We start from the raw sequence: 11196 nt of genomic DNA on the forward strand, positions 1-11196 counted from the left end.
CTTGTCCACAGTAACCTCCATCAAGGCTTTCTCTCTCTTAGTACAGCGATGATATGTTTTTATTTAATTTTATTGCAGTACCACTGAAATAAATGCTTATGCGTAATGCTTATATTCGCTTTATTCTCTCAGATGTTGGTGTTGGGATAGCAGAACTTTCTGTGCTCTCACGGTCCGTGGCGGTGGTTCTGGCAGCAATTACCAGCTGAGTTCACACAGGTAGAGGACTACTCCTCCCCCATGCATGCACTCATAATTATTGTAATTATTATTTTGCAATTGTTGTGTCATACTCATTAAGCGGCTGATGCTTCAGTATAGTAAATAGACAGAAGTATGCCATCAAAGTTACATTTACAGTAAGACAAATGACCTAGTTTGTAGGTAATCAGGCTTATTGAAAGTTTTGAAATTAACCCACCAGGCAGCATATGCCAGTTATCATGAATCTGATCTTGTTGCCTGTTTCAAGTGGTCATATAACATTCCCCAATGATGAGCTTCACTCAGAGCGTAGGCCTACCTCTGGATGATGAGCTTCACTCAAAGCACACTTTGGGGCCTGTTGTTAACAAGGTAGTGAAGAAAAGAGTGGAAACCATATTGACACACAGTTCTGTTTATTTTATTTATTATGTTGCAGTGTCGTGGAAGAATTGGCTGTGGACGTGTGAGAACTGGACACGGGCAGACATATCAATGCCACGCCATCTGCATACCAGTGCCATCTTTTCTGTCCTCCAGCAACGTCATCATGGAATCTCATAAATATGGGTTTGTCCATTGAAAATAATCTGTCCTGGCTAGATCTCCCCTGGAACCTGCACACAAGCAGTACAGTATATACGCTATCATAACTCAGTCACATACATGCATTGTTGGCTGTTAACATTTTGCTTTTGCTATTGAGCTAACTTATGGCATGAATACAGTGCCATGAGAAAGTTTGGGCACCCTTTTGGAAAATCATTACATTGGTTTATTACTTGAACTTTTAAAGTAGCAACTTCATTCATATGTTGAACTGTAGATAAAGAGAAACATTTCAGCAGTGGAAAAAATGTCATAGGTGTTATAGAGAGAATTGTATGTGGATTTAAACAAAAATAGGTGTGTGCATAAATATGGGCACCCCAAAGAAGGTATACCATTAATATGAAGCAGAGCTCACCTTTGCAGCACAAACTGGTTTTAATTACTTTGGAATCCCTTCAGTCACCAATACAGACATGATTGGACATTAAAATGTTATTTATCATACAAAATAGCAGACGAGGCTTGTCCTAAATCCTGCCTGGGAGAGTGGAATATGGTGGGCTCTGTACAAACTGTAGTTTGTTGAAAAATAGTTAAAAGGGCATGGCTAAAGGATGCTTGGAATAGTAACAGGCACACTACAGAACATCTCCATAGAATTACAAGACCATAGCTGCTGATAGTGCAGACTTAGACATGGGTCCTCCCACGCATACTTTTCACAAGGCAAAAGCTCATTGGATGGGTGATGCATAAAAAGGCTTTCCTGTGTATCCATCAGAAATAAGTTGTTTAACTTATGCAGAAAGCTTATCTGGACAAGCTAAAAGCATTTTGGGAACTCATAGTGTGGTTAGATGAGACTGAGCTAGAGTTATTTGACCTTAACAATGGGAGGAGGACATGGCAGAAAATGCACCCATACAATCTATGACCTCTGGTCTAAAACACACCCTTCTATAGGTCTGTGTGGATAGTATACACACTGTAAAACTTATTACAGTTAAGGGCCTCACTAATTCTTTTCAAATAGCATATTTTTCAAAAGAATGTTCAAGTGTCAGTCACAAAATTAGAGCTGAGCAGAGTTTGGACTTTCCAGCAGGACAGTGTTTGCACTGCACTGATCAAAATTCAACAATGAGTTAATGCAAAACAACAAGTACAATGTCTTGAAATGGTCATACCAATCTTGAGATATCACCATCATTGAAAAATAATGAATTTATTTTAACCAGGATGTCTAAAGAAGACCGAGTAGTAACCTGACTGAATGAGAGGGGTTCTGGATAGAATAATTGGCAACTATTCAGTAGCACCAGGTAGTTGGAACTTGTCTTCTTGTATAGCAAGTATCCAAGGGCAATTAGATCAGCAAAGGTGAGCTCTACTTCATATTAATGGTATACCTTCTTTGGGGTGCCCATATTTATGCACACGCATGTTTTTGATTAAATCCACATAAAATTCTTTCTATAACACCTATGACAATTCTTCCACTGCTGAAGTGTTTCTCTTTCCCTACAGTTTAACATATGTTAAAAGGAAGTTGCTACTGTAAAAGCTCAATGAGAAATAAACCGATGTAATGATTTTCCAAAAGGGTACCCAAACTTTCTCATGGCACTGTATGTGTAGTAAAAACGAGCTAGCACGCTAGCTGACTTGGACACAATCACACAAACCCAAACTAGAAAACGTCGGATTACGCTCTAGGGCAGGGGTGGGGAACCCATGTCTCGAGGGCCGTTTATGGCTCTTGAGGCCATCTTGTCTGGCCCCCGACAAATGTTTAATGTTATGCAGCTTCACATAAAAATATTAAATATTTTCTAAAATAATCTTAGAAATTACATAAATACAATTAGGTTACATCCAGGGGACCTAGAGAAGGTGGGGTCTGTTTTAAAGGTGTTTGCCTTCAATATAGGCCTAAAGTGCAGGGGGAAATCCTGGTTTGTGTTCACAGTAAGGCCCTTGTAGGACGTTTATGGCTCTTGGAGGAATTTGAAGTGGCCCTTCGAATGAAAAAGGTTCCTCACCCCTGCTCTACTACACAAGGGGAAGGGTGAGATAGTAACAAAAGCGGGAATATGTCCTAACTACCGGGTAGTTTAGCAGTACAGGTATGCATGATTGCCCATCACTTGTAAAGACAGCTGTCTGCCTCCAAAGTAAGAATTCACACCTACAGCTTATAGGGACAAAGGGTGCTTACGCGGTCGTTAAGCCTCAATTTGGCTGCTGATTTAGCATAGTATACAATCAGAAGTATGCCATCTTGCCATCACTTTTTGAACCTTTGACCTAGTAGTGCTCTTGATGAAGCATGGAGAAAGGGTTTTGATTTAACTACAATTATCTATAGAGCCACCCGTATGCCAGTTATCAGTTACAGTGGTGCTCATATGTTTACATACCCCAGCAGAATATACACTTTCTCTGCGATTTCTCACAAATTATGAAGGATTACAGAAAACCTTTTTTTTCACTCATTGCTAGTGACTGACTTACGATATGTATTATCAATCTTCTGTGTTTACTCTTTCAAAAGCATGATCACAACCCAAACTACCCAAATGACCCTGTTCAGAAGTTTACATACCCTAGTTTCTGATGCTGAATATGGCCCTGTTTAACGTCAGGGACCGCTCTAAATTGTTTGTGGTAGTTGTGGATAAGGCTCTTAATGTTCTCAGATGACAAAACAACACATTCTTCCTGGCAGAATGGTTGTTTCCTATAATAATTTTTGGGTGTCTTGCTGGAACCTCATATTTGAGGTTTCCCCTGAATGGCTCAATGATGTTGAGATCAGGAGAGTGAAACGGTCGCTCAAAAACTTCATTTTATTCTTTCTGAAGCTAATGACGGGTTGATTTGGCTTTCTGTGTTCAAATATTGTCATGTTGGCATGTCCAAACAATGGAACATGTGCAGTTTCAAGGCTGATGTGTGTCAAGTTTCCTCCAGTATTTTTCACAGAGAAAAGTATTCATCATTCTGCGAGTATGGACCAAAAGTATAGTGCATTAGTAACTCAAATGTCCCCATGACATCAGTGGTCCATGACCATGTTTCACAGAAGGTATGGTGTAACTTTCACCATAGGCTCCATTGACTCCATGACTGTTCTCCAAATGGTACTGTTAATAGTGGCTGAAAAAANGTTCTATATTGATCTAATTTTTCCAAATTACTTTGTCAGAGGCATTCTGATGCTTCTCACTATGCTATTTGGTGTATCATATGCAAAATAACATGTTTGCATTTGTGTAGTAATGGCTTTCTCCTGGCAACCCCCAACAGCCCATCTTTCCTCAAGTGCCTCTTTGCTGTACAGTTTAAAACATTTTTCATGTTGTCCTATATTTCACCTGAAGTTATTTTTTGGTTGTCCTATGCCTCCTGAACAATTTCCCTTGCAATGATCATTGCAATGCAATGATTCCCTTGCCCAATGGCTTGATTCCAACCAAACCCCTCATATTGCATTTCTGAATTGAAATTCCAACAGTGCCAACATGACAATATTTCGACACAGAAAGCCAAATCAACCCGTCATAAGCTTCAGAAAGAATAAAATGAAGTTTTTGAGCGACCGTTTCACTCGCCTGATCTCAACATCATTGAGCCTTTTGAAAGAGTAAACACAGAAGATTGATCATACATATCTTAAGCCAGTCACTAGCAATGAGTGAAAAAAAAGGTTTTCTGTAATCCTTCATAATTTGTGAGAAATCGCAGAGAAAGTGTATATTCTGCTGGGGTACATGTAAACATATGAGCACCACTGTGTCTTGATGCCTGTTTCAAATGATCATAACATTGCCCAATGATGAACTTCATTCAGAGCACACTTTGTCCTGTTATTAACATGGTAATGAAAAAAAGAAGTGGCGACCATATTGACACAGTTCTGTTCATTTATTGCAGTGATATGGCAGCGGAGTGGGACGTGGACGTGTGGGATCTGGAGATGAGATCGCAATCTCCAACATCTCTAGCTACGTTTTTCTGCTGAGAGAGAGAGAGAGATGGGGCCAAACACACACTTGAATTCCACGGTGGCTGAGGCCAAGGTCACAGTGGATAAAGTAGACCCCAGGACATGAAAATACAAGCACCAGAAGCTGCACATTGTAAACAGTAGCCAACTCATATTTTGGCAAGCTAATGGCATGCTCAGCCGTCACTTCCAGCGAGGGCACAGTGCAAAGTGACACTATGCACTAAAGACCTCAGTGCACTGTGTGCACTATGCACTGACTGTCAGTGCACTGACAAAAGTGCGCCATTTGAGACATAGCCCTTGAATCTGATTGCTACCCCCACCCCCCCCTCCCCCAACCTTCAACGCCCGACTGATTGACTCTGATTGCTACCCCCACCCCCACCCCCCCACCCCCATTCCCCCCGGTCACATTGCAATGTACGTCTCTAATTGGCTTGTGCAAATATATGAGTTTTTAGACCTACGTCTTCTTGATGTTGTAACTTGTTATAATGTGGAGCGATAGGGATTTTTTCCCCCGTCATCATCACCCCATGTATACTGTACTGTACTTTGTTTGGGATTAATAAAATAAGTCTACGTTTATTTATGCCCACAATGCAAACACAATGCCCCCAGAGGGTTAAGGTGGACCTTAACCCCTGGTGGCATTGTGTTTGATTTGTACATGTTTATGCTTGTAATAGGCCTAATGTACCTTGTATTAGTTATTGTTCAATTCGGCCAACTTCTCCACAGCTCCTGGTACATAGGTTTAGAAATGTGTTGCTTTGGTTGCACTTTTATTACATATTGTCTTTCTCTTGGTTCATAGTTTCTCAAGGTATGTTTCACAGTCCTTAATACATTCCCCCTGTGTCAGATGTGTTTTTTTGTATTTTATTCATGTTTCCTGTTCCGAATGGACAATCTGTGATGATTGTTACATGAATTTCCCCCTCTTCATATGGTTATATGAAGCAGTGTTCAACCACCTGTTTTGTCAAATAAAGAGTTTGATGCCTATCTGTGTTTAATTTATTGTATTTTGTTGTTGTTCAAAATGCCCCCTCCATGAATACGAAACCATGCCAATGTTAGGATATATAACTATTAACCTAATTCTCCATGAAGTTCTCTTTTGAAAACACAGCATGATGTCTGTTTGGTTTTTACACTTATTCACGTGCATGTTATGAGAAAACCATATAGTCTGATTATTTAGCCTATCAATAACAAAGAACCTGTTTAGGCCTAAGCATCTAAACCGTCTCTGAAGCAACAGCTTTGACGTCATGTTTCAGGAAAGCAGTGGAAAAGCCTGCCCACAAAGAACTTGTTCTGCCTGCCCATTATCTGTGTCTATGTGCCTGCCCCCCTACAAACCGGAAGTTGTGATCCAAGGGGGGCGTTACAAATCTCAGGGCCCTTGTACTTAATGTTCTGTCTACCTGCAAGTCTTCAGTTTCAAAACGGACGACCGAGGACTGCTGGAGAAGACGAACAGCTAGAACTAAGAGAAAAACGGTGTGGAGTAGGTAAGTCGTGGTTTGCAGACATCTGGAATTACACGAACCACACCTTTGTTTTATTAGATTGCATTCTTTCGGTTGCGCGGTTTTGTTGATGTTGCGCGTTTTGCCTATTTCTAACACCATTGACGATTGCGCGAGTAACCTGGATTACACAATTAAACTTGTTTTCTTCTACTCTTCGCCTTGACATCAAAGGTAGCTATGCTGGTTGCAGTTAAATTTCTTCACTAGCTGCTAACTGGATAGCAACAACAATTGCGACAGGCATGGTCCTGTGGTGTTAATTTTGACGTGCAACTCCGTAAACATTTCCCACACTATTGCAATTTATTTACTTAAACCAGTGATTTTTATGTATTTGTAATCTCCCTGTCTCTCTCGCTCTCTATCACCCCTTCCCTTTGGTCTTTCTGTTTTAGAGTAGATTAGGTGGAAATACTCGACGGGTCCAAGACCAAAATACACTTTTTCACAGCCCTCATTTTGACTTTTTCATTCTCTCTCCAGGACATCTTTCTCCGTCATACATCATGTCTCTTGACGAGCTGATGGATAAAGCGAAACAGCTTACAGAGGAGTTGGATCCAGAAGGCGACACCACCAAACAACCTGTAAGTAGGGGGGGATTAAGTAAGGGTTAGCGTTCGTGGACGAGAATGGTCGCCTTAACCCCCTATAACCCTGAATAGCAGCACGACAGAGAGAAACGATCCGGAGGGGTCTTGGCGTCGAATCGATTCTCTCTGAAGTGCTGCTATTCCACAAAGCGACCGACTCGCCGAACGTTAACCCGCTTATTATATGGATATACTGAAATTATGCACACACACATGGCGGTGACATTTCTTTATTTAATGTTACGTTTATTATAATTTTTCATGTCAAAAGATTGTTGCCGCGCAAAACTAAACAGTGCCGTTGTGGAACACCGATAGGCAACAGGTAGCCTAGACAACAGGTGTTGTTTATCACAGCAGCTGATTAGTCTTGTTGAAAAATCGCTTTAGCAGTGGAAAGTCTTGTTGCCATTGACAGCGCTCTGATATAGACCAACCATTGAGAGTAAATAGAATTCTATCCTTATTAATAGGACCCCATGAAAGACCACATTTCCCATTGGCTTTGTTGTAACACACGTTTTGTGTGTTTTTATTTATTTTAATTGCCTGTAGGCGAAGAGGAAGAAGTCCGGCGACTCTTCTGTGGTGTGGCGGAAACGGACCTGAGAGGGCAGCTGGTTTCTCAGCGCCCCAGGCCAAGGAACGTCGCATAAACCTATACAGAGTAAGATTTAACATTTTCCCACAATCTGTTGTCCATTCTGCTGCCATAGTCATGTAAAAACATGTCAAAAAACATATTGTTTGTTGTTAAACCATTACAGAAGAAGGGCCGCTCAGACTACAGGAGCTATTCATGAAGAACCAGGACCATCAGGTGAGTTGCTATGCATGTAAAGCCGTTTTCTTATGATTGTTCTGATGTTGTATTTGCTTAAATTGCTATGTGACTCTATGCATACTGTTTTAAGATGTCCCCAATCTTGATGAGCTCCTGGCTTCGCTACAAGAGGATCCTTCCAGCCAGTCTGACAAAGACACCCTCACCTGGGCAGAGCGCCAGGCCCAGAGTGAAGACAGATGGGGAAACCTGCGCCCCAGTCTCGTGAATATGGTGGTCGAGGCAGCCTCAATGGAGTATGGGCCTCTGTCAGCGTTGCACCACCAAAGAAGCAGTCGTCAAATGCAGACAGTGCCAGCGCGCTGTATGTGGGCAGTGCGGACCGAAATTTTCCACGAGGGTCTGCTGCACGACCGCGAGGCCATATTTGGGCCATATTGCCACCCGCTGTCGCCTGACATGGTGGTAGACAACATCTTTGGGCTGCCACAGCATAGTAAAGGAAGGTAGGAGACACTTTTGTTATGCCAATACTTGCTGTGTGTTATCTTACCCATCAATACAAATACTTCAATCAATTGAATTAAGTGATGTGTTGTACAGAAAATACAACAGGACAGTTGAAACTGCTTTGCACACATCAGTTATGAAGTTTGCCACATATTGGATGTCTTGCTTCTTATCCAATTTGCCTTGTTGCCTTCCTATTATTTAGTGTTGCTTCTATTACCTTGTTTGGACAATGTTGTCAGTGTTGCAACTGTACACTGCACCTTGAGGTCTTTGTTAACTTTTTGCTACTGTTTAATGCATTGTCCTCTTCTTTACTCCTTGTAGAACAATGCTATCAGTGTTGCAAACTGTACACTGTGTCTTACCCTGTTCTTGTTTAAATTGCTCCTTGTAAGTCGCTTTGAAACAAAGGCGTCTGCTACATACGAATGTAATGTCATGTGTTTAACATGTGCCAATTATTCACTCTGGCATTTTAGTTTGTTTGCTTCCTGTGCTGGTGAAGCCACGGTTGTCCTTGTGCGCGGGCGGAGGTGATCCGCATCCAAGTAAAAAGGAAGTCATCCTTATTGGAATGAACGGTTAGATTTTTACTCTTAATGTTTCTCAGATTTTTGTTAACACTGTAACATGCATGATTTCTTAACATGGTCCATGGCAACATGCATGATTTCATAACATGGTCCATGGCAAACATCTATCCATTTCAGGACGATACCAGTTGCAGATGCCCACTTATTCCTGTAGTCTCTGCGACCAGTCCTGGGAGGTGACCGTAGACGACCTTATAATGTCATCTTACTGGCCTGGTTCCGTGGCTTGCCAGACCATTTTTGATGTGGAACACTGTTTAGGTCATATCGGAGCCTGAAAGTTGGTTGGCGCCAGGATTGTCACGCCAAGCATTCTTGGGGATGTTGGATGACCGTACGAAGACCTACCGGTCGAGTAAAGTGTGGTTGTTTGTACATGTTGACTCCATTGTATTACGGTGGCTTCAGTTTCAATATGGTATCATTGATTTGTATTGCATTTTTTTTTACGTGATGTGACTTTTGTTGTTGTTGTAACTTTCGTTGTAGGCTGGGAAAATATCTGGGGACACCTTCCAGAAGTCCTTTGTGGAGTGGTGTGTGGCCCAGGAAACGGTGAGGGAAGACCTTGGCATCTCCTCATTCACATGTACAGCCTGTACACCTGTGATGCATGCCATAGCTGTCGACGGCAACAGGAAGTTATACCGCTTCAGCAAATCCACTGGGTAAATGTCTATGCTTATATACTTGTCTCAACCTAATGGTTAAAAAAAAAAGAGTCTCCACAAGTGTGTGTTTATATAGTCCCACAAAGGCACTCTTCATGGGGAAGTTTCCTGGCCATGGATGAAGATGTGGCTGACTTTGTTGAAGAAGTGCAGTCAACCGGCAGATATGTGAGTATAAACATTAAGCAGAGACTGCAACTGTCTCTATATTCCTTAAAATCTTCAATTGACAAATAATGTTTCTCTCTACGCTGTAGACTCCCGGCAAGGCCTACTGTGGATCGGCGCAGTTCACGGCGGCACGGGAAAGGGCTTCAAAAAACCCTAAGCAGGATGAAGAGGGAGTTGAAGTGGCCGTATGTCGGCATGGTGTCCTTCTCCGTGGCTTGAACATGTTTTAGGGCGAAGTATATGCGTACCCGATGTTTTCTGCAGAAGGACTTGGCCTCTTCAAATCCAACCTTTTTCTGCAGCGACGTCATGTGCAGATATTGGCCCTACCTGGAGAGCGTTTCCAATAGCCTCCCTGCCTTGAAGCCCTTACTTGACATGAAGCCTCTGTTATCTGTGATGCATGCTAGAGCGCATGACGGTCCATGTGAGGTGAGGTGTATACATCTGTTTGCCTTTTTGTTGTTTATTTCCTTCCTGTTGTGTTTGATGTAAGGTGAGGTTGGTATCTAAATTGCATGTTTTTTTAACACTTTGCTTTCAGTTGAAATGGAGCGGACAGGAACCCGGTTGGGAGCGGGCAACACAATTGGAGAAAGAAGTTGACAAACAGGTAGTTACAATCACTACCATTGTACACTACACAAACTTTAGCAGCAGAAATTATTTCCTTATGAACTGGTTGGTCTAGTGTTGCTGACATCACAACAACATAACAGCTATCTTCTTTTACTGGACTAATGCACCACATGAGGCTTGCTGCAACCTTTTCTGATTTCTTTTGTTTATGGTTGTATGTCTGCTTGTGTGTGTGTGCATGTTGCCCTCCTGTCCTAAGTGCAATATTGCATGCAGGTCTCTAACCTCAAACTGCACACGTCATTTGAAGTGCGCGTTGTCCCGTTAAGCTGACGCACATACCTTTGTTAAAAGAAATGACATTCTTTATATATGTTATGACATTACTTGTTTTACTAATGACTTCACCCTGTGTTCTTGTACTCTGAAGGTCAACAGCTTCCTGTCCAGGGCTGGCCTCAGCACCAAATACATGGGAAAGAGTGGTGAGAACGGCACAGGCCATACATACAGCATTGCATTCTATTCAGGAACAGCACTTTAAGTGCACTTTTCTGGTCTGACTGTTAATTGTTGTTTACTGTCATCCCAACAGCAAGAGTTGACAGCTTGTCCATTCTGGCAATTGAGTGGAACAAGCGAAAATTTCACCAAATGGAGTCAATGTTGGCCAGAAGATATGCCAAGGTCAGTGGCGGAACAATTGCGGACAGGGCCCAGGGGCAAAACATCCTGACCGGGCCCCCTTGTTCCGCTGCCCAATGGTTAAGAATTCCTTCTTTAATGTGCGTGCGGGCGCTTGTATAAACCCCATTGACATCCATTCACTTGCCTGCAAACGCCAACTAGCTACAGTTACCCTGTTCGGCCACAAGCTGGCGAACGATTCCAAGTGAAACCCCCATTGATATCCATTCACTTGCAAACGCAGCTGTAGGCCTACAGAATCACCGGTGGGTGAACTCTCTCTACTCCTTCAAACG

The 11196-nt window shown here is 42.2% G+C and overlaps 1 long non-coding RNA gene across 3 annotated transcripts in view; it reads left to right on the forward strand.

Annotated features, from left to right (window-relative positions):
- LOC134444582 (uncharacterized) overlaps nt 1–4711 on the forward strand; it is a 5630-nt gene extending 919 nt beyond the window's left edge. For 2 of the 3 annotated variants that reach the window (XR_010034036.1, XR_010034034.1), the window contains 2 exons: nt 133–219; nt 644–796. This is a non-coding gene — a long non-coding RNA (uncharacterized LOC134444582). Of the gene's footprint in view, nt 1–132; nt 220–643; nt 797–4692 lie in introns of those variants that run through there. The other variant, XR_010034035.1, reaches the window with a different exon arrangement.
- Nucleotides 4712–11196: the final 6485 nt, after the last annotated feature.

This window comes from Engraulis encrasicolus, unplaced genomic scaffold, assembly GCF_034702125.1.
Source record: "Engraulis encrasicolus isolate BLACKSEA-1 unplaced genomic scaffold, IST_EnEncr_1.0 scaffold_605_np1212, whole genome shotgun sequence".
Classification (NCBI taxonomy): domain Eukaryota; kingdom Metazoa; phylum Chordata; class Actinopteri; order Clupeiformes; family Engraulidae; genus Engraulis; species Engraulis encrasicolus.